We start from the raw sequence: 27899 nt of genomic DNA on the forward strand, positions 1-27899 counted from the left end.
CCCACTTGGACAGGCCTCACCGGTCTTGCACCCACCTTGACAGGCTTCACGCCCCTTGCACCCACCTGGACAGGTGTAGTGTCCTGCGAGACACGTTCTAGTGTCCCGCAGGAAGCTGTACTTCCAGCCACTCCCCTGAGGGCTGGACACACTGTACCCCACACCCATCCATCACGGGTGTCACGAGTGACGTGGCCCCGCTAATAAAAAGGCCCGGGTGCACGTGCTCGTGGCCAGTTACCAGTACCAATACTACGTGTCCGGGTGGTCCTTACTGCAGGATGTGGGCCTAGGCCCACGACATCACAATGGCGATGAGCGGGTCCGACCCCACGCGCGCACCCGTTGGTTCTCTGTTGTGCCCCGAGGAGACCGGTGCCCCGAGGCTCCCTGCACTGGTATGACTGTGACATGACCCTACGGCCGCCAGCCTACTCGCGTTTGGGCCTGGGAGAGAAGAAGGGGGAAATGCTGCCAGACCACTGATTGACCCCTCGCAGACACTGCCCACACCTCCAGCCCATACGAATGCATCAGCGCTGGGCGCAATCATAGGCGGCAGAGGAGGACGTGGCGCCTCCGGCAGGGAAGACACGACCGGCCTACTGCTACACCCACCTTAAGCACCAGCACCCTCCGTTGGCTTCCCATAGAGGCAAGATCGATCTACAAGACTGCCTGTATCACCCACAAAGCCGTGCACTCCTCCTCCCCTCGCTACCTGGCGAATAAACTGAAACTCTCCGGAGGCTCCAGACCATCACGTAATGCGGAAAATGTATTGCTTGAACCTCCTACTTTCAAGAAGGAAAGATCGATGGCCCAATCCTTTTCAGGCAACGCGGTGAGAATTTGGAACTCACTTCCGCCTCAGCTCCGGACCACCACCTCTTCCCAGGCCTTCAAAACTGACCTCAAAGCTCTCCTCCTTCAAAGACACTTCCAAATTTAATTCACGCCCTCTATTTTCTGAAGGAAGTCCTGCCGTTATAGGAAATTCTGTTCTCCATGCCTACAGAAGTGCCTTCCCAGTGTGTTTTTGTGTGTTGAGTGTCTGCCATTTAGTGCAGTATTATACCTTCTACTTGTACTTTGTACTCCTTTGTAACATGCAGACGTCTCCTTTCCTTTGTAACGTATCGTTTGCCACCTCTTGTATTTTGTTTGCTTTTGATACAAGCACAACGGCCACCACTGCCTCATGTAACGTCTCTTTTATTTTAGTGTTTTGAGTGTCTGCCATTTATTGACCTCTGTGTACTTTGTATGCTCTTGTAACCTGCACACGTCACTTTTTTCCTTTTGTAACGTATCGTTTACTCCCTCTTGTATTTTATTTGCTCCTGATACTTGCACAAATGCCACTATTGTAACGTTTGATTTTGTAACATGCTCACTTGTAATTTTTCTCCTCATGTATCATTACTGCTCCTATTGTGAAGCGCTCTGACACCTTCGGGTAAAGTCCGCGCTATATAAAAACGCATTAAATAAATAAACCTCCCGCACCTCCTCCATCCCCAGCCCTCCAACACCCTCCTCCTTCCCCTCTGTAGAAGAGGGGGGCTCGTCCTTCGCCTGAGTTTAAATACCCCCCACCCCCCACCATCCCTGTGCTTAACTTTATGACTGGGCTGAACCCAATGTCCTGCTGCCCGTCCCTTCCCCGCCTTCACTCCCCTTACCCCCGCCCGGTCCAGGCCGGTTCTGCTGGTGGGAGGGGGGGGGCAGTAGGGCCCCGGTCCAGCTATATCCCCTCTCCCTTGGGGGAGGGGCGCCGAAGCAAGGGGCATAACAGTCGGCCATCAACATCAATTAACCTTCGGGTGGGGGTGACTAGAGGGTGTTTTGGGACAGCTCCCCCCCCCCATCTGACCACTCCCCCTGGATGACGCCCTTCTGACGTCACCGGCAATGGCGGGCCGATCACATAGGTCCTGAATGCCAGACTCCGGCCGGCGAGTTATTTTCATTCGGAGTTTCTGTGTGAGGTGAGCGCGCCGTGTGATCGGATGCAGGTGAGTTGTGGTGCTGTGTGAGGTGAGCGCGCCGTGTGATCTGCTGCAGGTGAGTTGTGGGGTGGCAGACACACACCCTCGGATTATTTTCATCCGAAGGTGCTGTGTGAGGTGAGCGCGCCGTGTGATCTGATGCAGGTGAGTTGTGGTGCCGTGTGAGGGGAGTGCGCCGTGTGATCTGATGCAGGTGAGTTGTGGTGCTGTGTGAGGTGAGCGCGCCGTGTGATCTGCTGCAGGTGAGTTGTGGGTGGCAGACACAGACACTCGCATTACTTTCACCCGGAGTTGCTGCGCTTGTACTTCGTGCAGTTTTCAGCTGCGTGTTCCAAGCCGAAGTGTAATGTTTTAATTTATAGATGTGGGCACTGGGTTACCACTGTCCCCCTTTCACAGGCGCGCCAGGGGTCGTGGTCTTAGTTCATTCTTCGGACTCTCTTGCATTCAATCTGACCGTGTGACCCCTGCTGCTGACCTCTGCTTACAGCTGATGCCCCCGTGCCACATGTGTGGATTCTGGCTGCCCACAGTACGTCCTCGTGTCAGAGGGCTCCTTCCCTTGTGCCAGTCCTCTTTCCTTCCAGTGAGCGGCATCACGTCCTATTCACGCCCCCCTCTTCATTGGTCTGGCATGAGAGCACACCCCCCCCTCTTCATTGGTCTGGCATGAGAGCACGCCCCCCCTCTTCATTGGTCTGGCATGAGAGCACGCCCCCCCCCTCTTCATTGGTCTGTCATGAGAGCACGCCCCCCCCCCTCTTCATTGGTCTGGCATGAGAGCACGCCCCCCCCTCTTTATTAGTCTTGCATGAGAGCACGCCCCCCCTCTTTATTAGTCTTGCATGAGAGCACGCCCCCCCTCTTCATTGGTCTGGCATTAGAGCACGCCCCCCCTTCATTGGTCTGGCATTAGAGCACGCCCCCCCTTCATTGGTCTGGCATGAGAGCACCGCCCCCTCTTCATTGGTCTGTCATGAGAGCACCGCCCCCCTCTTCATTGGTCTGTCATGAGAGCACCGCCCCCCTCTTCATTGGTCTGTCATGAGAGCACCGCCCCCTCTTCATTGGTCTGTCATGAGAGCACGCCCCCCCCCCTCTTCATTGGTCTGGCATGAGAGCACACCCCCCTTCATTGGTCTGGCATGAGAGCACGCCCCCCTCTCCATTGGTCTGGCATGAGAGCATGCCCCCCTCTCCATTGGTCTGGCATGAGAGCACGCCCCCCCTTCATTGGTCTGGCATGAGAGCACGCCCCCCCCCCCCTTCATTGGTCTGGCATGAGAGCACGCCCCCCTTCATTGGTCTGGCATGAGGGCACAAGTGACGTATGCATCCATGGGCACTGAGTGTATAAAGTATACCAGCTGTGCCCGCGAGCATGGCAGTGCCACCCCTTCTATCACTCTTCCACCCCCATCATGCAGTACTTTCAATTCAATGTATGAGGGACTCTTTCACACTTAAAAAGTGCTCCCACTAACACAAAAGGAGTTTGAGGGACCCGCTCCCAGGCAGGCTTTACAAGCCAGGGTCTGTGCAGATTTCGGGGCCTTCGAGTCTGATTGCTGTGCTGAGGAGGGGGCGGTTTTAGTTGGTTGTTAATCTCTAGGGGCACTTGTTCCAAGTCTTGCATGCTCGCACACACATATTATTTGCTGCTCTTGTGTCTTTGGCACAATTGTGCTCCATTTATTAATGTTGTGTCTTATTTCCATGCTCACTTGCCTCCACTCTCTTTCCACCTCTGGGGCTCTCCTTGGCACTTTGTCCATCACCTTTGTCCCTGCGTGTGGGGCATGAGTTCAATCCTTGTGTCTCTCACTTAGTGACAGGTCTCTAGAGTGACCCCCAACATTTGGCTGTATATCTGTGGCTGCCCCCTTCCTGCACTGCAATCCTTCCTGGCACTGCCAGTATCACACACTTTGTCTTTGTTTCAGTCTCATTCTCAGGGCTCAATTCTTAACCCTTTGATTTCTGTGGCCCCCTACTGAATCACTGCTAAAAACCGGGGGCCCCAACCAAAAATATATAAAAATCAAATTTTTAATGGAAAGGTTGGAACTTTTCAAAATCTGTTTTTTATTTCTAAAAGGCAAAGCTATATGCTGGACTAGCATACCACTTTGTTTTCTTGCTCAGAAGTCAAATGGCGATATTTCTCTCCATGTGTTCTCATACCTGTTGTGTCACGCAGTGTGGTGCTTACTTTCCCTCCATGTTAAAGAACAGTAGATGTTTCAGTGCCCAGGCTAATGTGCTGCATAGTTAAATACATATAAGGTCCCAAAGGCGAGACCGATTGCATTGCAAATGCTTGTTTTTAACCCTTCTATCCAGGACCTTGTTTCTAATCCGGTGCCAGTAGCGCGCCTAGCTCGGAGTACAGTCCAAGGGTATTATTAAACAGTAACATTACCAATCTTACATGGATGTCTAGTAACAATTTAATTGAAAAAATATCACCGCTCAGACTCCACTCCTGTTGGGTACTTGGGCTGAAATGGAAAAGTGGCCCAAAGAGTGTGGCCCCTGGTATACCACGTGATGAAGTTAGGGGCAGTGCCCCTGGATTATAACTAGGGCTCCCGGCTTTATGGTATTTATTTTTTTGCCATTTCCGTCTGTATTTATCCACATTTATTTTTCCTACAAGTTAAAGACGACGCTGCAGCTTGTATTTTTCCACATTTATGTAAATTGACAATACACACATGCACTCGTTTGTTATTGGTCAACACAATACATTCATCTGAAAACTTTGCCATTCGCAGAATGTCCCAAATACGCATAAAAGTGCTATCAAAAGCCATTTGTCTCAGAGCCTTGCAGTTTCTGCATCGGCACAGAGTTCCACATCCTCTCCCACACTGAACACCATACTGCCCCACTGAGAGAAACTCACACTGCCTTCAGCTACAACCCAATTGTGCCCCGCTATAAACACCAGCAAGCAACTCAATTCAACTGATGCACTGGACACGAGTGATATGTTGCCTGAAAAAGCCTGTCTGTCTGTGCCCAGCACTGCTTTCTAAACTGCATGGTATCATTTTTGAATTGGGGAAAAACTAATATCCTTGCAAGGCCCACAGTGCAGAAATTGGAGCAGAAGGGGAAGGGAACAGGCCGAGTTCACGCGGTGACGGCTCTACACTGCCTTCCAGAGCTGGGGGTTTGGGGTGCACCGAAAACCTAAGCAAAAAACCTCCCCCATTGGACAGAGGGAAGATAGCCGGTCACGAAAGGCAATCAGTCAATGAGAGGTGCGAACGGGGCTGATTTTACTGTCTCCCCGATTTAAGTCTAGATAGACGTGTCAAGTTGAATTGTTAAAAGCGTGATTGATGCTGTATCACACCAGAAGGGCGACGGGAGGGGGGAGTCTAGCACCAGGCCCGACTGGAGCAAGCCCCAATTCATTGTTCACATTAATACATTCTTAAATATACAGCGAATGGAAAGGCCCGTTACCATTAAAATATAATCCTGCTGTGATTCAAAATAAGTCACGCTATTGAGCATCATAGATTAGGACTGAGCCTTTTCTAACATTGAAATCTATATTATTTCACTGCTCTTCCCTTATATACATTGTATTGAAGGCATTGACAAAAATACAGTTAGTGGGCGTTTGTTAATGCTTTATTTATTTGGACTGCACGAAAGTTGTTATGGTGACATGCACATGATGTGCCCTAGTTCATGCTGATAATTTTACAAACAGCCCGAGCCCGATGCACTCAGCAATTTTCCGAAGGCTTTTTTCCTTTGGGGGCTTCGGCGGCTCAGATCTGACTCTGCTCCGCTCCACACTGACTCTTCCCACACAGGAACTGGATGCGACATACTAATTAATAACTTTCTTTGTTAAAAACACCCGGTCTTTAAAAGACCATTCACTTCTTAACGAGGCCTTGTTGTTTCTTCAATGGCTTTTTCTCACCCCATAAATACTGATAACACTAGAGGCGATACTTAATCACCATACCTGTTTTGCAACTCTCTGCTGGAGCAGGGCAGCGCCCCAAAATGTGCTAGTATTTTCCCGTTTTTACATATAAATACAGACAAAGGAAAACTTGTTTTCCGTCTGTATTTATATGTAAAAATCCGTTTAAACGGAAAACCGGGAGCCCTAATTATAACACATTGGTGTGTTTACATACACATTAACTTAGAAATGCACAGCACTTACAGAAATACTGTGCAGTGAAAGTACAGTAAAAATAAAGAGCGAGGTACATTGGATTGTTCGATGTTAATCGTAAATGAAATGTTGAACAACATGGCTGTAATGTTGGGTTTGGTTTTGTCATTAAGCATCAGAGCAGCGTTCATTTGATAATCAAGCAACTCGCGTGACTGTCAGAGTGTTTAACACTGTAGGTTGTGAGAGACCTGAGGGTGATGGGCGACCCTACTCCCGCTCGGAGTACCTTACTCCCACTCGGAGCACATATTGGATGTACCCTACTCCCACTCGGAGCACATATTGGATGTACCCTACTCCCACTCGGAGCACATATTGGATGTACCCTACTCCCACTCGGAGCATATTTTGATGTCAGCCTTTTTTAATGGAGTTTCCTCCACCCGAGCTACTTATTGCCTAAGTAGTGTACATTGATCGTGGCAGTAGGTTGGCTGTGAGGACTAGGGGTGTGTTCTTGTTGGGGCTCGCATGCATTCTCTGCTGTTTGTGTCGTTGGATGGTTGTCCATCACCTGGCTGGCTGTGTACACACTCCATTGTCCACCACCTGTCCCTATGCTTAGGGGTGGGATGGTCTCATTGCCATGTTCTATCAACTGTCCATGGCATGGTGATGAGGCCACTGTTTTAATAATGGAGTCATCACTTTGTGACCTTTTTAGTTAAGCAAGTTTATTTTGAGTTTCTTTACTTTAACCCCTTGCATGTTCATGACGGTTCCCGGCCGTCATGCATCACGGTTGGCGTGTGTGCACGATGGCCGGGAGCCGCCCGAATCCCGCCTGCCTTCAATTTCTCCCGCACAGAACGGAAAATCAACCCGCGTCCAAGGGGTTAAGTAGGCCCCCCTCCCCACCCCCAGTAAAAACTTGTTTACTGAAAATTGTAAGTGAAATCATAGACTGTCCTTTTTATCTATAATGAAGAATAAATACTAAATGTTATTGCTAGAACGAAAAATTTAGACCAAGTTTTCTTTGTTAAATACCCACCCCTTATTTAGAAGGGAGAAATTCTACAATCTGTTTCCCACAAGTTGTGCTGATTGAGACTAGTTTTAAGGTTTTGATTAACAGAATGTTGATTAAACAGGAAATCTCACCAAAATTATGAAGAATGGTCATGGCGATGAAATCCATATTTCATGAGTCCCATTGAAATGTTTAATGTTTTTAGGTCGAGCATGCGCTGCTCTACGAGGCATGCTATATTGGAGTATATTTGTAATTGGCTTGTGTCATTGTCCTTCCTAAATATGAGTTCTGATTGATTAAAAGGCTTGTTAGTCCCTCCTTTGTCCGGCCTTGTCTTCATTTGCAACCTCCCATGGCTACTGGCCCTTTAACTTCGGTTGCTACACGTATGCTTTAATTAGAGCCTGAGAGCACAGTTTTCTTAATTGGTTTTCTTCTGCCTGATGTTGCAGGCAGGACACGCTTTTTTTAGGTCGAGCTAGAAAGCGCAGCTGTCTCTACGAGACTTGCTGTAATCAGTCCATCCCCTTTCTTGACATTGCTTTTCATTTGTCTATGACCGCGTCCTTCAAAAATCCCTGCTTGCTAGTGGTCAGTCCTGCCTCTTTGTACCTCCTTTCTCTCTTCTGCTCCTCCCACAGAGCAGGGACATAGTACTGTCTCATTCCACTATGGTTCTTTATCTGTTCTCGAGGGACTATTTTTTTAGCTTGGATTCCTGCTCTATTATTGTTTGTCTGTGTTCAACTTCAGCTCCCTACCGGCTTGTATTTAAGTATAAGTGTTAGTCCTATCCCCTCTCAATGCCACAGTTACATTACTGCTGCCTCCACTGCCGTGCTTCCCGCTCTGTTGCTTGAATTTTATTTAGATTTATTTAACTTGTGGCACTTTTAGAAGTTCGCCGTCAGTTGGGCTTTGTTTTGGTAGGATAGCTTGGTTTGGGCTTCCTTCTTAAAGTGGGATTTGGCTTGTTTTTTTTATTTTTCCTGCCTGCCTCTGCTCAATTCTCATTCGTCTGTGCACTTAATATTCCTGTGCTCTCCACCCCCCAACCCCTCCCACGATAGTGCTTGTGTGGGCCCCCACCACCCCCTCCAATATCGATCAAGGCTTTTTAGTTGTTTTTTAGTGCACTTTAGGGCGAAGAACATTTCCAGGATCATTTACAGGATGCTGAACCGACTGCCGAGGCTCAAACACGAATCCCCAGCTCCGAAGTCTGCAGCTCTGACTGCTGAGCCACGTCCTCTCGCTCTGGGGGATCCCTGCTGGAGTCGCTCTTTGTTCGTCTCAAGCCACGCTTTAGCAGCAGCTCGCTCTCCGGCTTTTTGTTTCATTCCGTAGTGCTTTGCAAAAGCACCAGCTACATTACACATTTCAGTTTCATATTTTTGGTACACACGGGAGATTACATGGCAGCTCAGGACATTCCTTGTCTTTAACAGAGCTGCTGATTAATCTCCTCATGTCTACAAAAAATATGAATATGTCATTGGGTAATTACTGGTGCTCGCTGCTTAGAGGAAAGGCTCTGATTCCTTGCCAGGCTCTGTTTTTATCAGTGTGATGTCAGCAGCACAATCAACGACCGAGATCAGATGGCTGTTAAAATGTGCTCAAGATCAAACTGGAGCCATAGTTTAACGATCTTCAAAGGGACAGGGGTGCTTGTTTCAACATGTAGGGGCTTGATGGGGGAGGGGGCAAGGGAAAGTGGAGAAGACTATTGGAAATAACCCATCAGGGTTATTGGCGGCGCATATCCGTATTCTATTTTTTATTACATTTTCTATTGCGAATCTGTTAAGGAGCGCCCATCACCAAGACTCAGCACTATATAAATTAGAATACAGATACAGTGATTGCATTTTATTGAAATTTTATCAAAATAAGATTTACTGTCCCTCTTTTACATAATGTTGTCTGCTGTAGATTCATTTTCTTTTTCTTGTGTGCGCTTGCTTGAAGGGAGGGTGGGTGTAGCTTCTCTTGCCTGTCAGTTGCGTGAATTCAGAGGAGGCCGCATGCTGTCACTGCTGCCTCGGCCTTGCGTGTAAAGATGGACTCATCTCCGTGGTGCTTCCTTTTTGGTTTATAGCTATAATGGAGTCTAATTCACTACGTATCTCTGGAATCGCCAGGGTTTATCTCTGCAGTTATTTTTCTGCTTTAATTCTGTGCGCTGTTTCTTGGCCAGAGGTGACAATTGTCCCGTTTTTTATTAACCTAATTGTAGCAGGGAGACGTATAGTGTGCACTCTGTCAACATATGGACAGGCTACTCTCTGTGTTGCTTCTCGTCTAAATGCTGTCATGTTTGGCTTGGTGTACATTGTGGGAAGCCTGGCACACATCTGATGCCTTGGGCAATATTTTATTAAAAATCAAGTATTAAAAGAACTGGGGTGAGGATATCTTGTTGGAGATTGAGCGTCTGCTGTGGCGCATTCCTGCAGCGTCACTCAGATCTATGTTTACACAGAGCTTCCAGTAATGGGTTCCCTGTGTGTCTTATGTTGCGCTGCTGGTAGCCTCCCCTCACATTCATATGTGGGTCAGAGGGGTATCTGTTCGTTGTCATGAGACTCGGGCATCCGTGGCAGGAATTCCAAGGCACGTCACTCATTCTGCCAGACTGAGATGCTGCTTGTTGACATCCAGCGTTTAACTCCCTCGAGGGCCTTCACTGACCTTCCACATGACGCATTCCAAACATGCGCAGAAACACAAACATGTACCCGGGTCATTTTTGGATTCCTCTTCTTTGCATAAATCAGTACATTTCAAAATCTAAGTATCTTTAGTGTGTGTGTGTGTATATTATTTTTTCACACACTGGTAGCTCCTCCCAGTGTTGGTAAACCCTGACAAAACAAGACACACACCACTGTGAGGACCAGCGTGCTATGAGGACCGATCCCCATAGCGTTTGCATGTGTGCGTGTGCTAATTACAGCACCCTCTTAACACATTTGTGCAATCAGCCTCTCACTAGCAGGAAAACAGTCTTGCAACTAAATAGGAACAACTATAAAAACAAGCCTTATTCTTGAAGACCTGCAGATTTATTTTTTTATTTACTTGGGTGTATAGACCACCTGGCACATCTGCAATTGCCCCAGCTTACATTAATAACTGACAAGGTTAACGTCCATTTGCTTTACCTCAAGATCTAAAGTTTCCTCTCTGAGTCAATCAGCTGTCGTTATAAGGAATTCCGATCTGTTTTTTTTTTTTTTTTTTTTAAACTACACGTGATTCGAGCATTCTGTGGTATGGTTTTGTTAATATGAGGCATTCATCTATTTGGGTGTTGTACACAACTGTACCATGTAGAAGGCAGAAATACTTATTGTGGTAAAGGAATTTGCAACAGAATATAATAGAACACATTTGCTGATGTATTTAGAAATGTGTGAATACTTTGTGAATAATTTAAGGTATAAACTAGTTTACTGTTAGATCTGGCACCATCGGCGTGGGTCTCTCTTCCATTTTTGCTGTTGCCTCATGTGTTAGATGCTTTGGGCACTGTGCCACTGCTGTCCAGTGCCACATTGCAAGTGCTCCCTACTGTAAATTGATGTATTAATCAGTGATTCCATGATTGGCTTGTTTGGTTTAATTGTCAGACCCTAGTACAGTGCACCAGGAGTGCCCAGGGCTTGTAAACCAAATGCTGCTGGTGGGCTTGCAGCACTGGTTGCGCCACCCACAGAAGCAGTCTTGTAAAATGTGTCTAAGGTCTGCCGTTGCAGAGCCTGTGTGCAGTCTGGTACTGTCATGCTGACTGGGCAAGTGTCCCCACTTGCCAGTCCCTAAACCTTCCCTTTTCTTCATATCAGACACCCCTACAGTAGGCCCAAGGGCAGGGTGCATTGTAAGTATAAGGTAGGACATGCCATGGAATGTGTGGCATGTCCTAATAGTGAATTACATCCATTTTCGTTTTTCACTATTGCAAGGCTACCTGTTCTTCATAGGCCAGAAGGTGCAGTTAGCTTATAATCCTAACTGACTCAGAGAACATGGTAGAAATTCGAGTTTAGTATGCCTGGACTCAGAATGATAAAAGGCATCTTTTAGAGAAGTTGGTTTTAACATTCTGTGTTTGAAAATACCACTTTTAGAAAGTAGGTATTTTCTTGTCTAATTATCCAAGCCTGCCTCTGCTAGGTTGTGTATTCCTTGTCTGGTGTTTTTGAGTGACAGGGCTGGGGGATTCCAGGTGACCGAATGAGTCAGCCCAGTGGTGAATAGAGAGATCTGCATTGAGATGGGCTTGAGGAGTTGCACCTGGGACCTGAATAGGGCTGTGCCTCCCTTCCACAATGCTGGCTCCACCTCCTGTGGGGCGTCTGATGTTTCTGCCCTGCACTGTGAAAGGAAAGAAGGAGTCTTGTAAACAGAGTGCTCCAGAACTGGTTTGGACTGGGCAAAGGCCCCTCTGCCCTCAGAGGACAAAGGATTTTGGGGTATAAATATTGGGACCCTGAGCTCAAGAAATTAGATCACTTTTGGACTACAAGAAGAAACCTTTGCTGAGGAGCGGAACCAGAAGAAACTGAGGGGAGACTATCCCTAAGCTGAAGTGCTGCTTGGGGGATTGGCCTGCAGTGGTTGCCTGACTGCCAAAGAAAGGAGAAAGAACTTTGTGTGCTTTATTTTCAACTTGTGAAGGATCTCCAAGGGCTTGGAACAAGAGCATGCTTCCTGCCGAAGTCTCAGGGACAACAGACTTCAAACCCCAGCTCCCCAAATTTATTTGGAAGTGCCTGCTGCTGTTTTGGGGCCTTCTGAGGGACTGCGTGTCTCAAGGAGCTGGAAGCGCAACTCAACGAGAAAGAAGCGTGTCACAATCGCTGCTGCTGCTGCCGTCGCATCATGAATGCCGGCGCTGTAGCTGTCTTATTGCACCGCATCGAGAGAAGCATCTCGCGACGAAGAGGACGCTTGTCGCCGTCGTTGCTGCTGCCGTCGCATTGTGAATGTCAGTGCTGTCGCTGTCTTATTACACCACATCAGGAGAAGGGTCTCGCAACGAAGGAGAAACGTGTCGCTGTTGCTGCCGTCGTGTCTTGGATGTCGCCTCTGTAGCTGTCGTATTGCACCGCATCAAGAAAAGCGACTCACATCCACGGAAAGCGCGCCGCTGTCGGAGCTGCTGCCGTCGCATCTTGGATGTCGCCGCTATAGTTGTCGCATTGTGCGGAAGCCTCTCGTAACATTGGAGAAGAGTGCCGCAGCCGAGGCTGTTGCCTTCGCATCGCTGAACAAGGGTGTCCCCGCTGTAGCTGACGCATCGAACAAAGATTCCTCGCAGAAGCGTGCCACATCTGGAAGATCTTCACGTCTTTATTTCTTTGCACCAAAACTTTGCCGCATTTCCATCGCTGCAACATTGCTTGCTATGGAAGCGCAACGCATCGTAAGGTACATTAACGCAAAGTGTTGCATCTTAAGAACTGAACTTAACTAAGCTAAAACTACCATTTTAAGTATAGTATTGTGGATTTTTGTCGTTTGTGGTCTATATAAAGAATACTTATTTTTTTTTTTAATTTCAAAATATCTTTATTGAAAAGTTTTATGAAACAAGAACATAAAAGCAGTACAGGAGTTGGGCTCAGATCGCGGGCCCCCAATACCCATGACTGTGTTTCACCGGAGCAACAAATGTTTATCCAATTAGACGATCATCATAACAAAGATGCCCTACCGAGGCACCAACTCCCGGAGAGGGGGAGGAAAGGAAAAGAAGGAGAGAGAGAGGAGAGAAGAGAAGAACAGAAGAGATGTCCGGCGCCTCTAGCTACACAACAAAATACCGTGATACAACAACAAGTAACCATCTTAATAGTGACCTTGGTATGGTGACAATCTGCGACTTTTCTGTTAGAAATAAAGTCATGGCGGCTTATGGGAAGCAAAGTAGTTATCCAGGGTAGACCAAATGTTCCTCGTGGGTGATTTCCAGGGTGACTGTTGTAGGACAATATTATCTGCTCCCCTGAGATGAATGACCCAGTTCATCCAGCACTTATACGAGACCTTGCTAGTGTCCTTCCAGTTGGTGAGTATCATTTTAACTGCAGAAATCAATAGTAGATCAAGGAGGTCACGATCCCCCTCCGAGCGCAAGTCCTCCTGTAAAAAAGCAGTTACTACGGATGACAAGGACCTAGGGAGAGGACAGTTAAATAATGCATACAGAAACAGATAAACTTTATCCCAGAAGGGTTTCACAATAGGACAGAGTAGAATAAGGTGGGCCAAATCCCCTTTGTCTTGCTTACAGTTCCAACATATATCATCGTCCCGGATCCCCACGGAAAATAGCCTGGCTGGTGTCCAAAAAGCCTTGTGTAATAACCAAAATTTCGTTTGGGAGAGGACCGGGGAAATCTTATTACGTGTGACCGATCTCCATATCTGGGGCCAGGCAGCGTCAGATAACTGAGTATTGGACAGATCGTTCCAGTAGCTTACCACCTTAGAATTGATATTGGATGATTTGGGACGCAGGAGTCGGTAGATTTGGGAGACATGGTGACCAAGCCTATTAATTTTTGCTGCAAAGTTGGGAAGCGAAGGGGATCTGGGAGACACTCTGGATTTCGCAATGGCAGCCCTTACTTTCAGGAAATTATAAAATTCGATATCAGCCAAGTGGAAGCGGGTTTGGAGCTCCCTGAACGTTAGAGGATATGTGTCCCCCATCAATTGGTTTGGAAAAAAGATACCTCCTCTGCACCAGGAATCAAGGAGTAAAGGTTCGCCATTATAGAGGAACTTGGAGTTAAGCCAGAGTGACTCCATATCGGATCCCCTCATACCAACCTCCAAGAACCTGTCTACTTTTAAGAGAGCCAGTTTAGTGTTCCTAAAGATGGATCTGGAGTGGGTGGCAGTGAGGCGGTTGGCTGTGAGAACCGACAGAGGACGTATGTTCTGTAAGAGAGCCCTTTCTACCTCCAGCCACACCGGCGTATAGTGAGCAGGAGGAGAGACCCAGAGCAAACCCTGTCTCGCCAGGAAAGCATATTGGTATAAACGAAAGTCTGCAAGATTCACACCGCCCATAGACTTGTCAAGCCTCAGTTTACGGATGCCGATCCTGGCTTTTTTACCACGCCATAAAAAGGACGTCAGGAGAGCATCTAGTTTATGGTGAAAGGAGTCGGTAAGTAACAGTGGTAACATACTAATGAGATAATTGACTAAAGGTGTAACCATCATCTTAATAGTCTCAATTCTTCCCCACCATGTGATGAATTTAGGGGACCAGGTTTCCAGGAGTGTTTTTATTTTCTGCAAGAGTATCTTCTCATTCTGATGCAGGGTTTCCAAAACGTTATTACCAAATTCAATCCCCAGGTATTTGATGAAACTCGGTTGCCAAGCTAACCCAGAGTCCCCCAGTACGTTGCTAGTACAAAAAATGTTCAGTGGTTTAACCTCCGATTTATCTCTGTTAAGTTTGTAACCAGAGTGCAGAGAATATTCTGCAATCGTCTCCATTAGAGCAGTAATGGAGGAGTCCGGACGCTCTGTAACAATCAAGATGTCGTCCGCGTACGCAGCCAGTTTAACCCGAATGCCATTGATATCCACACCCGCAATATCCCTGTTTAGTTTGATAGCCTGAAGGAGGGGTTCTAACGCTAGGAGGAAAAGTGATGGGGACAGAGGACAACCCTGTCTGGTACCCTGATATAGGGGAAAGGGTTCCGAGAGAGCCCCATTAACAGCTATACGCCCAGTCGGCCTTAGGTAGAGTGACATAATCATTTTGATAAAGTCGTTACCCAGCTTAAAAGAGTGCAAACAGCGCTCCAAGAATGGCCAGGAAACTCTATCGAAGGCCTTCTCGGCATCTAATGTGATAGCAATCGAGGGCTCAGTTTTGGTTGCAGCGTTTTCCAGTACGTGGCACAACAGTCGTGTGTTGTCATTAGATAAACGGTTACGGAGGAACCCCACCTGGGAGTTACTTATCAATTTGTGGAGGACCGAATTGAGTCTGACGGCGAGAATTTTGGCATAGATTTTGCAGTCAGCATTTATAAGCGATATTGGCCTATAGTTTTTTGGAAGAACCGGGTCCTTCCCCTCCTTGGGGATAACTACAATGTTTGCTTCAGTCATGGAATCGGGTGTATGTCCAGAGTCGGCCATATGATTAAAAACCTGCAACATCACAGGACCTAGTTGGGTTAAGAAAGACTTATAAAAGGATGCCGTGAAGCCATCCGGCCCTGGGGCTTTATTTTCTTTCAAAGACCTGACCGTCTTTTCCAATTCCGCACTACTGATTTTCATTGCTAACATGGCAGAGTCATCGTCTGAAAGGCATGGGAGATTAAGATCATGGAGAAAGGCAGAGCACTTTTCAATGTCGAAAATCTGGTTATTTGAGTATAGGTCCTGATAAAATTGTTTGAAAGTGTCAAGAATGGCCTTGTGAGATGTGTGGGTCCGGTTATTAGCGTCCTTGATGGAAGAGATTACGTGTTGATTTTGTCTATGCTTGAGGTATGAAGCCAAGAGTTTCCCCGCCCTGTTGGCCTCGCAGAGATTCAGTGCTTTAAATTTATTAATCCACACCCCCGCCCGTTCACTCAGTATCTTATTGTACTCATACTTCTTCTGTGTCAAAGTCAAGAGTAGATTGGAGTCATTCAAGGAGGCAATATGTGCGGACTCCAAGTCTCTAATTTCCCTTTCCAATTGAAGGAGTCCCTGGTTCAATCGTTTATTTATTTTAGTTTTTATCGCTATGATTGTACCCCGTATAGTTGCCTTAAGAGCATCCCAGTGTGTGTTTATATTAGTGTCAGATACCTTATTGTGTTCCAGATATTCTGAGATGGCCTCCGTAATCCTTTTTTTATCTTCAGGGTCCGATAGGACATCATTATTAAACCGCCACCGTTTGGGGGATTGTTCTCTGTGGCTACCTGTCAGGGTCAGAGAGATGCATGAGTGGTCGGAAATCAGTCGTGGGGCAATATTAGAGGACTCAATAAGGCTGGTGTATGCCCCGGAGATAAGGATATAGTCGATCCTAGAATAAGAGTTGTGGGGGGGCGAATAGAAAGTATAATCCCTTGAATCTGGGTGTTGGAGTCTCCAGGGATCTTTAAGGTTAAATTTTGAACAAATAGAGGTGAGCTCAGCATGCGCGCTTGTGGGGTGATATTGGCAAGTGGACCGTCTGTCAATTATCGGGTCCAGGGGAAGATTGAAATCGCCTGCCATTATTATCAGATCTTCTCGAGGGAGACCATCTAGCTTGTTGGAGACACCTGACCAAAAGGTGGGATCATCTGTGTTGGGCCCGTAAATATTGATCACGTGGAATACGTCTTCGCCCCTTCTCAAGTGAGTAAGCAGGAAACGGCCCTCATCATCGTGTTGGGAGGATTCTAGCGTGATGTTAGCAGATCTCGAGATTAAGGTTAAAACCCCTCGCTTTTTCTTAATTGCCGATGAGCATGCCATTTGCGAAATCCAGCTGCCCTTTACCAGATTATTGTCTACCTCGGAGAGCTTAGTCTCCTGTAGGAGAACTATATCACTTTTGGTTTTGGCTAAGTACTCCAAAACCTTACGTCTCTTCACTGGGTGGTTAAGGCCCTTGACATTCAGGGAAGCTATCTTCAAGTCATTCAGAAGGATCCCCTGCCTGTTATTGGTCATGAGTAATGTGTCTACATGGTGAATTCAACAAGTATGGATCGTAACATAAGAACAAATGTGAAAGTACTAATGACACCGGCGCCGGCCCAATGTAGACGCCAATATAAACATACAACCATGACTGTATTCCACATCTGGAGAACGGACATCCCCAACCCGAGCAAAGCACACGGTACAAAGGCCACTTGTCATAATTATAGAGTAGGAGGCGCCAGGCAGAAAGAGGAGACAGACGGAAGGAGAAAAGGGAAGAGAGAAGAAAACAACAGAAAAGCAGAAGGAGAGCAATTGAGGAAGCAACTGCGGAGACCAACAAAATGGTCGTATAAACATGGGCGCTCTCAACCCCGTTCCCCCCCACACCCACCCACCCCACCCCACCCTCAAAACCTAGCATGTGAGAGGTGCGACGACAGAAACGTCCACCCGCCCCCCAGGGGAAACAACATGTCAAAATATATACAAAACATAAACATACCTTCCCAGTATCCCACTTCAATGAGTCGTTGGTAAGAATGCAGCTCAAGAACAAACAACTATTGACATATCAGCATGGCAAATCCCGCAAAGAAAGAACCATACCACCCATAGGACACAAATACCAAAAGAGCCAATATATCCCTTCGGACCGTCTAGATCAAGCAATAGGAACAGAGGAGACAGTACATGCGTCACGCCGGGCCCGGTGAGGATTTCCTCTTGCTGGCCATAAGTTGCGACGAGTCCATGTCCTGAGTAGGAGGGCCTTCCAAATAGGAGGCCAGAGCACCAGGGTCAGTGAAAAAGAGGTGTCTCCCCCCCTCGGTGATCTTGAACCTAGCTGGGCCTACAAAGGAGAACAGAATGCCTCTGGATTTTAGTTTGTCTCTCAAGCTTAGGAAACCCCTACGAGTGTCTACAGTAGGTTTCGAGAAGTCCTGGGTGAAGATGATTTTGTTACCCTTCCAGCTTAGGTTGTGATTTTTCCTGGCATGGGCAAGCAAAGCTTCTACGTGGCGAAAACGGAGAGGCTTACATATGATTGGACGGACACCCTGCCTAGAGGACAACTTGAATGCAGGGATTCTGTGTGCTCTGTCCAATTCAAAGGGCTGGTCGAACGATATGCCTGTGAACTGAGGGATCCAGTCTTCCAGAAAGGCTAAACAGGAGCCCAGAGGATCCTCTGAACCCTCCGGAATTCCAAGAATTCGAATATTGCCCCTACGATTGCGATCCTCCAACTCAGCCGTCTGTCTCAGGAGCATGGAAGATGTGTTCGATAAGGCTTTCATCTCTTTGCTTGATTTGGAAACAATGTCCTCGACATCACTAATTCTCTGTTCAGCAGCGGAAAGTCTATTATTTACTGCGTTCATGTCTGCTCTGATGGCTGTTATCTCCAGTTGTATAGTGTCAGTAGTTTGTTTGGTCGACTTGGCTAAATCATGGACGTCGGCCAGCTTTTTCAGAATTAATTCCAAGGTGCTATTAATATCTGGTTTCATTTTGACAGGAGAGTCTGACTGAGAGGGTTCACCTTTGTTTCTTTTATGCATCAGTTTAGATTCGCGATCAGCCATTCTGGATGCCGTGGCAACAAGTGGAGGAGAAACTGTATAGCTGGCTTGTGAACCCGGTCTGCACTATAACAATATTGACAGTGTTGGCTATTTTGACAAGGGTGACTGTCGACTTCCGACAGTGTCGAGTACTGAAGAATAGAAAGTCTGATTTTGAGGAAGACGCCTGTAATCCGTGAAACCTGCAGACCAAATGACCACCACCCTGCAGACGATCATCCAGAGACAGGAGTGTTGGAGGGTAAGCTACCAGAAGGCCGTATGACGAAGCCTCTGAGGCAGCAGGAGCCTGAATGAAGTAGCCAACTACCCTTAGCAACAAGGACAAAGTCGCACCCAGACCGGTGACCCAATCCTATCCTCCGAAGCAGTGTGATTGAGTCTCCCCCTGCGCGCAATGGACACGGTACCCAGCGCTGCAAAGGCTGACTCACAGATCTTACATTCCCCCAGTCTCCAACCCAAGAGCGTTTCTCAGCTCATGAATCCAGGAGTGGGAGCAGATGGAGTCTACTTCCATTGTTGTGCACTGCTGTCTGAAAGCAAAACTGGACAGGCAGACATCGATCGTGGTCTGGGGTAGAATGGCACCGGGGTAACACTGGCTATTCTGTGAGCAACCCACTCTATGGCAGGTTTTGTCAGTAGGTGGTAAAACCCATGCTAGGACTGCCTGTGATTATTAGGCTCGCACCGTTTCGTCGTCACATCCGCCGCCATTTTAAGGTCAGGCATGTCGACTAGAGACGATCCGCCGTAGAGACAAAGGCGTCTATAAAATCGTGCCAACAAGGCACCAGCATTGAGAGCACACAGCCAAACAGTCAAATATACAAGCAGGGTACTTGCGGCAGGCTCCGAGACTATGATCGAGGAGATTTCACTCGGTTCATCGGGGAGGCGCCATCTTGACTGCTTCCTCTCGGATCTCCCCGCGAGGCAGGATGATCCACAACTCGCTAATGCAGGGACCGCGGGTGTCGTCAAAGGGCTCCTCTTGTGCCCGGCATCAAGCGCGGCGGGATAAGCTCAACCTGAGCCACAAACAGTCTCCACAGGATACGGGAAGGGCAGCATCTTCCCCCGGACCAACGGAGCGTCGGAATCAGGCGGCCATCCCGACTGCCGTCCAAGCCACGCCCCCATCAAGAATACTTATTTTTAATATACAACTGTATGGTGTCCATCTGTAGTGTTGTCACTGGGTTACTGAAAGTGGTCACAAATGCTTTACACACTGCCTCTGAGATAAGCCTGTCTGCTCGTGCCAAGCTACCCAGGGGGTGAGTAGGGGTTATTTTAGGAGTGTACCCCCTTACCCTGACTAGAGGCAAGGGTCCCTATTTGACACAAGTACCTACCTGTGCCAACTAGAGACCCCCAAATCTAACATTTACGTTATAAGGATATTGCAAGATAAAGTCAAGGACCTCCCAGTGGCAATATACTGTTTACATATGGTAGGGATATTTTATTTATGTTACAGTTCTTGGTCATGCACTCCATCTTCTTTCCCTCAGTGCTCTTCTAAATTTTTGTGGCACCTTTTTAATGAAAAATGTGAGATCTTTAGTATTAACAATCAGTTGTTTTTCACTTGTAGCAAAAATGTTATGTAGCTTAAGTATCAATACTGTGTATATGATGTCCGGTAACACCTAGATATATTCATGTTGTCGTATAGCAATTCAAGCAGTGCAGTAAGTAAACGTGTCGGAGAGACGTCTAGACATCAGCTGCTTCTGCAGGACCGATGGACAGCAGATGAGTATACTGTGTGCGCTCTGTCTGCCTGCACTGACTTACCACTGGGCTCGTCTGGCTGCAGTTTGGGGGCCAGGGCTCTAGGCACATGGTCCTCTCTCCATTCCCAGCCCACCAAAGACAGGGATGTGCTCACATACCCCTCCCCTGAACCGCGCAGTTATCTGGAGGCCATGAACGGCTGTTAAAAGCCTGACTGGGGCAGTCAAGTGTGAAAATACCAAGTGCTGTTCCTAAAAAAATTCATTTTCCCTTGGCATAAAATGCACAGGAGAAATGGCGAGATTGAACCGCAAATAAATGCAGGGTGGCATCGAAACACAATCCGTGTGTTTTTTGTGCTTCATTTGAAAAACCTTGCAGACTTTCTAAAAATGGTCCCCTTTTGGATGCGCGCGCAGTTGTGGCTTTTTCTATTGCAGAAAAAAAACCTCAGCACAACATCTGTGTTTGAATTTACAGACCGTTTTCCGCATGTTCTTACTCTTTTAAAAATGTTCCATTACCTCGCGTTGTGTGATTCCGCCCTTACTCATTCCTTAATCTGTCCCTCCGAGAATAAAAAACAAACATGACGTCTTTAAATCTCAGTCATATGATGAACGTGCATTCTCCCACAAGCATAACAATTCTCATGAAATCTTTATTTTACGGCAAGGACTTCTGTGGATTTGGCTAATGTGAATTATGGTTAGCTAAAAGAAAACAGATGCTGAGTTTACTCACATAGCTATATTGTATAATGTGGATAGAATGTAATTATCTTTTGTAAAATAAGTGTTATTCTCAAACAGTTGAATTCCTATTTTAGACTTTGAATTGACACGTTGCCCACGCTCCGAGACTGAGGAATTCGAATTAGTGGTAAACGTGTGCTATTTATAAGTTATCCCGTTTATACATCCAAATATCACTCTAGTGTTGTAATATTGCATCCAATAAATACTGCACCCTGCGGTATCACATTTTGTTTGGTACGAAGGAAGCATTTCTCCTCTGCTTTTAAGATTTTTAGGAGTTCCCTATAGGGTTGTTGGAGAGAGGCGTTGGCTGCACTCTTTTGATGCAGACGCTAGCTTCCTGTGCGGTCTTCCCATTACTGAATGTTGATACCGTAATGAATATAACCGGTGGTATCACCAAGCCCAGGGGATAGCACTCCACCTGACGTGAGTAAGACATTTAAAGGGGGATTCGTTTTTCTCCCCAATAAGGTCCCGACGAACCGGCAAGGGTGCATGCAGGCAGAAACATGTTGACAAAGTGATGTGAGGGACACAGTCCACAATACTTATTTTCAAAGAGTTCTTGGTTCTAGCGTACTTTTACAGTTCTGTGCGCGTCGTCCCTTTTCGTACGCGTCGTACGTGGTAGACACAGGCTTTGGGACGGGTCGTACACACGCTGCAGGCGCTTCAGGTTAAGCGTACACCCTACGGCGCGAACGGGCACAGTACCTTGGTACGGGAAACCTTGGCCGTGCGCGGCTCAGGGGACGGGGCGAAAGTACGGTCCGTACGTGACGTACCGGGATCGCTGATCTTCACTTGGACTGCTGAGACAGACGAACAGTACGCTCCGGACGGGAGACGTAAGCGACCACCACACGTACTACGGCCTTTCCCAAAGCAGGGGAGAGGCACGTACAGTGATAGTATGGTCCGTGGGGGGTGCGAGCTGGTACGGTGATGTCCTTCAATTACGGTGCGAGCTACGGCTCGTAGGGGCAATAACTCGCGTTGCTTAGGCTGGTAGTACCTTCCTTCGCGGTGCGAGCTACGGCTCGTAGAGGCGCCAAAGACGCGTTGTTCGTGCCGGACAGCGGGATATCGGCTCACAGGAGTACGCCGCGATCAGCGAGGCGTACACAGCAGTTCGACGTGAAGATGTGAGGAAAACGGTCCGTTTTCCACGGCGGTGAAGTCCACTGTTCCTGGGACTTCGTTCAGGGGGCAAGCTCACTCACAAGCTCTTGTAGATCTTCAGCACAAGTCAGATAAAAGTCTCTTTAGTCTTTGTTCCTCTTCTTCAGCAGCCAGGCAACCACTGCAGGCCAATCCCCCAGGTCAGGTACAGTACTCCTCCATGCAGCTTTTCCAATTCCTTCTCATCGGACAGAGGTTTCTTCTTGGCAGGACAGGATCTAATTTCTTGGGAGCAGGGCTCCTACATTTATACAGCAATTCTTTTGTTCTGCCAGGCCAGGGGGCCCTTGCCTAGTTCAGTGCGGTTCTGGAGCACTTTGTTGACGCGATGCAGGCTTCTTCTTTCAGAGTGCAGGGCAGAGTGATCAGATGCTCCACAGGGGGCGGAGCCGGCATTGTGGTGGCAGACCACAGTCCTTTTCAGAGTCCAGGTGTACTCCTCCCACCCATCTACCTGTCAATCTTCCTATTCACCACCAGGCTACCTTGCCCTGCCCATCTGGGTTCCCCCAGCCCTGTCACTCACGCAAGCCAGACATCAGATACACATCACGCAGAGGCGGGCTGAAATGAATAGGCAAGCAAAGGCCAACTTTCTAAAAGTGGCATTTGCAAACGCAGAATATTAAAATAAACCTTACGAAAAGATGTACCTTATTATTCCGAGTTCAGGCATACTAAACTCGATCTTCTACCATGTTCCCAGGGTCGGTTAGGATCATAGGATGGAACAATCTTAACCGCCCATTCTGGCCTATGAGAACAGGTTGGCCTTACAATAGTGAACAACGAAAATGGCGGTCATTCACTATTAGGACATGCCACGCACGTCAGGGCTTGTCCTACCTTAGGCTTACAACGCACCCTGCCCTTGGGCCTACCAGAGGGGTGACTAACATGAAGTTAAGGGAAGGTTCAGGGACTGGCAAGTGTGGGCACTTGCCAGTCAGCATGTCAGTACCAGACTGCACGCGGGTTCTGCAATGGCAGACCCTAGACATATTTTACTAGGCCGCTTCTGTGGGTGGCACAACCAGTGCTGCAAGCCCACCAGCGGCATTCCTATTTACACGCCCGGGCACTCCTGGTGCACTTTACTGGGGTCCGACAGTAAACCAAATAAGCCAATCTTGGAATCCAACCAACATATACATTTTACATAGGGAGCACTTGCACTGTGGCACTGGTTGGCAGTGGCACAGTGCGCTGAGCGACCAACACCATAAAAACACATGAGGCACAGCAATAAAAAGTGGAAGGGAGACTCACGCCAAGGTGCCAGGTCTAACAGTCAGACCCACTGGCGTTTGAATCTTTTGACCTCTGAAGTATACTCCGTTTTCTGAAGTGGGCGCTTATACCTCGCTGGTTTGTTAAAAACTCAACTTTGTGAAATGAAACCTCTGTTGAGTTGTCATATACTAAATCCCAAAATCAAGTTTGGGAGAATGGATCACTTGTCCTGTGCTATCAGGGTCTAAGATCTTTGGAGTCTGTGTAAGAAAACCCTCATATGAGTACACAGGTCGGTGGCGGTGTATCTTGATTCTCCGCCTTCGTGTACTGTCACAGCATCATTCATTGGGTTTCTTTTGTTAGGGTGCTGTCCTCCACCTGGAGGTAGACCAACTGATATTACAGTAGCGTCCAGATATCAAAATGGAGAGGGATGTGCAAAGTGCTCATGAGTGGTGAGTTTAAAATTCACTACTTCACTCCAAAGAATGCAGAAAAATTTTAATGAAAATACGAGTGAAGTGAGAAATTAAAATAAGAGTGATGTTATGATAGACAGAGTTAATAGTCTATTACATCAGTGAATAAGAACTGTGAATGAGGTCAACATGTTTCAGCCTTCTCGTGTATTCTTGAGGCTTTCGTCAGGACCAGAAAGTGAAAAGGGGGCCGTTGCGCCGCCTTTTTTTTGTGATTAGGTGATCACAATTATATTAATTCCTTTAATGAGTTATTGACTCTGTAATAGAAACAAGATTTCATTGTAATTATACCCTCTTTACAGCATCAATGATACCGTGACCATTTGTCTTATATAATTGATGGGGCTGTAACAGTAATTGTCTTCCAATCATTGTGCTTCCAATTGAGCACTACAACTAGGAAAATTACGCGGTAAAAACAACTGAGCAGTCAAGGAGAGATTGGCTTGTGGGCTACAAGAAGAGAATAGTCATGAAAGTAGTCGGAGATTCTAGCTATGATAGTTCTGATGTGATCACATAGAATATTTGACTATTAAAATTAACCAACAATTAGACAGTCCGTAAGCGTCTAAATTTTAAAGACGGTAGTGTATGTTTTCCGTAAGTAAAGGAGAGCGTACAATTAACCTTTGGACATAACTAACTACCAATTGAAATGTTCGCCGATTCTTAAGGGTCAATCTTCCCATATTCGTATAAGTATAATAATTATCTTTTTTACCTTGCCCAATGTCTTGTATGAGCTTCCTCGGGACCTCAGAGATCAAGAAACCTGTTCCTGTAAGGTTAAATGTTATTTAGTTAGATGCTCTTACCGCGTTAGTCTTCTGCCTCGTGGTAGTGAGTAACAAGGGCTTACCGGTTCTTCATCACGCACTGCTTGTGCTGACTCTGATCGCCGTGTCCCGGTTAATGCGGGGCCGCGTATCTGTGGTTTTTACCTGTTTGGGTTTAGAAACTGAGGAGAGACTCTTATTCCTGCATCTGGTTGGCAGAGCGGTTGGCAAAGGTCTTCGATGTTTAGGAAAGAAGACTCAGGTGCACGATATAAGTTGGCAAAGGTCATGTTAAAGAGAATTAATTAAATGATTCAAGAATTAGCGTTCAAAGGAGTTATGTTAATGTGATCGCTATTATTGAGTTTTCCATACTTATTCTTTTGGGGAAACTATTCTTTCTAGGTGATAACGTGAATGGTTTCTTTCAGATTGGCATCTGATTATATCTTCTCATCCAAATTATCACGCCAGTGTATGCCATGGGATAAAATCATTTAACCCTTCAATGTCTGTTTTGAGGCGATGTACCCAGCGCTGTTCTTTTTCGAAAAGGATGCGTTCAGCATTGTTTGTTGTTGCTGTCAGGGTTTCTAGTACTACCCACTTGAGATCTTCTGAATTGTGGTCATGCTCTATGTAGTGTTTACTCATTTTCGTCGTTGCTCTCTTGCAGTTCACATTGCTCTTATGTTCTCCTATGCGGAGTTTAACTTTACGGCACGTCATGCCGATGTACCTCTTTTGGCATGGGCAGGTGATCATGTATATCACGTGACTAGTATTGCAGTTCGTATGATGTCTCAGGGTCCATGTGAGGTTAGGTAGCAAGTCAAGTTTTTTTGTAGCTGTGGTGAGCTTGCATACAACACATGACCCACATGGGTAATGGCCTGTAATGGGACTCATGTTCCAGAGTGATGTTATGTTCTCTTTTTTCTTGACTGTGGCTGGTCTGGTATGTACCAACTGATCTTTCAAGTTACGTGTTCTTTTGTTGGCAAACCTTGGTTTGGGCCACTGGAGGGTATTTGAGGTTAGAATCCTCCAGTTGCGATTTATTATTTTCTTTACAGTGTTGCTTGACGTGTTGTAAGTCGTGACACATGTTAGAAGGTCTGCAGATGGTGTTTTAGGTGTTACTTCAAGAAGACTCTCCCTCGCTTGATTGCGTGCTCTCTTTTGGCATTTTTTAATAATTCTGTCGGGGTAATCACGTTGGTGTAGTTTTATTTCCAGAGCTTTAGCTTGGTCTTTGTAGTCTCCAATGGTACTGCAATTACGTCTAAGGCGTAAAAATTGACTGTAAGGTAAGTTCTCCCTCAAGGGCCGGGGATGGAAGCTGTTGTAGGAGAGTATACTGTTCCGTGTGGTGGGTTTGTAATAGGTTTTAGTCTGCAAAGTGTTGTTCACCGTGTAGATGGTTATGTCAAGGAAATCCAGTTCTCTCCGGTTTGACGTACAGGTGAATTTCAAGCAATCATCCCTGCTATTCATCCATGTTAGAAAGGAGTTCAGAGTCTCTTGTGAGTCTTCCCATATCATGATTATGTCATCGATATAACGACGCCAGAACCGTATGTGTGGTTGATAGGGGTTGCTCTCAGTCTGAATGAACTGTTGCTCAAAGGTGCTTACGTACAGCCCGGCCACACTAGGGGCAAAGGTACTACCCATCGAAGTACCGTGGATTTGACCAAACAACATCCCTTCATATGCAAAGTAGTTCTCCGTAAGTGCCATCCGGCAGCATTCTAATACAAAATGTCTGGCAGTGTGGTAGTCCCATGTATTTGAGAACAGTATGTTTTCTAGAGTCTCCAATGTCTTCTTTTGTGGTAGACTAGTGTAAAGACTCTCTACGTCAAGTCCTACTAGGTACATGGTTGTTTCATCGTAAATCAAGCCCTCAAGTTGGTTGAGGAGATCTCGTGTGTCCTTGAGGTATGTTTCAGTGCTTTGTACCAGGGGTTTGAGGAAATAGTCGGCGAATTGTGATAATGGTTCCAATACAGATCCAATACCGGAAACAATGGGACGTCCCGGTGGGGGTACTCTCTCTTTGTGCGTTTTTGGTAAAGAGTAGAAGTATGGTACTATTGGGTTGTCTGTTCTTAGAAAATCAGCCTCGTTTTTTGAGATCCAGTTGTTCACTTCTGCCTCTTCAACCATTAGATCTATAGTTCTCTTCAGTCTCGTGGTTGGATCAGTTGTGAGTTTTTTATAGAATCTCTGATCTGCGAGGAGTTCTAAGCATTGTTTGTTGTATCCTTCTTTACTTAATAGCACTATTGCTCCTCCTTTATCGGCTGGTTTTATTACCAAGTCACTGTTGTTACGTAGGTCTTCAAGAGCTTTTTGTTCTTTCTTGCTCATGTTTACATAGGGTTTATTGTCTTTGATTTTAAGGTTCTCTACTTCCTTCATTACAGCCTGTTCGAAGGCTTGTATTTCCACTGGAACAGTATGTGTTGGTGGACAAAACGTGGACTTGGGTCTCAAGTTGGTATCATACTCGGAAGTTTGTTCTTCCTTATCCATAAAGAATGCTTTCAGCTTGATTTTTCTGCAGAATTCTGCAATTTCGCAGCGTGTCTTGAAAATGTCCAAAGGTGGTGTAGGGACAAAACCTAAACCTTTATTGAGAACTTTTAGTTCTTCGGTCGTCAGAATTACGTCCGTTAGGTTTATTACCAACGAGTCGCTGAGCTCGGTCCCGGTTGTTCCTTCGACATGCTGCGGGTGTGCATCTGTCTTTCTTGGTCGTCCCATGTGACTCCCCTTCTTCGTCCTCTTCTTGAATTCGGGCGCCTCCCTAAAAAAGGAGGGGGGTAGTTGGTATATTCATCATGGGGCCCATTGTTGGGGGGCCTGCATAGAATGGATTCATCCAGCCATTGAAATTTGACATGTAGGGTTGGAAGTTCGGTTGTGGCGGTTCAAAGTATCTAGGGGTCTGCCATCTATTTCCTCGTTGACGTTGGTTCCGTTTGTAATTGGATCTGCCTCGTCTTTGGTAATTACCATCATCGCTACTCCAATCTGAATTGTTGCTTGAAGAATCCCCCATGAAGTCATCTTCATTTTGTTCTGGAGCAATGTAGTCTTCCTTCGTGTACGGGTGCATTCTTTCTGTCGAGAAGCGTTTAAGGTCTTTACCCAATTTCTGGATCTTATTTTGTGTTATGTAATCCTTTGTCTCGTTCATTTCTCTGTTTATTTCTTCTAGCCTCTTTTTGTAG

General features: G+C 46.7%; 1 protein-coding gene across 2 annotated transcripts in view; it reads left to right on the forward strand.

Moving 5' to 3' along the window:
* Positions 1-1877: 1877 nt before the first annotated feature.
* Positions 1878-27899, forward strand: part of LOC146822462 (uncharacterized) — a 40335-nt gene continuing 14313 nt past the window's right edge. The window contains exon 1 of one of the 2 annotated variants that reach the window (XM_085613566.1): positions 1878-2018. The gene's annotated coding sequence lies outside the window, so the exon portion shown is untranslated. The remainder of the gene's footprint in view (positions 2019-27899) is intronic. The other variant, XM_085613567.1, reaches the window with a different exon arrangement.

Source organism: Triturus cristatus, chromosome 6 (genome assembly GCF_964204655.1).
Source record: "Triturus cristatus chromosome 6, aTriCri1.1, whole genome shotgun sequence".
Lineage (NCBI taxonomy): Eukaryota > Metazoa > Chordata > Amphibia > Caudata > Salamandridae > Triturus > Triturus cristatus.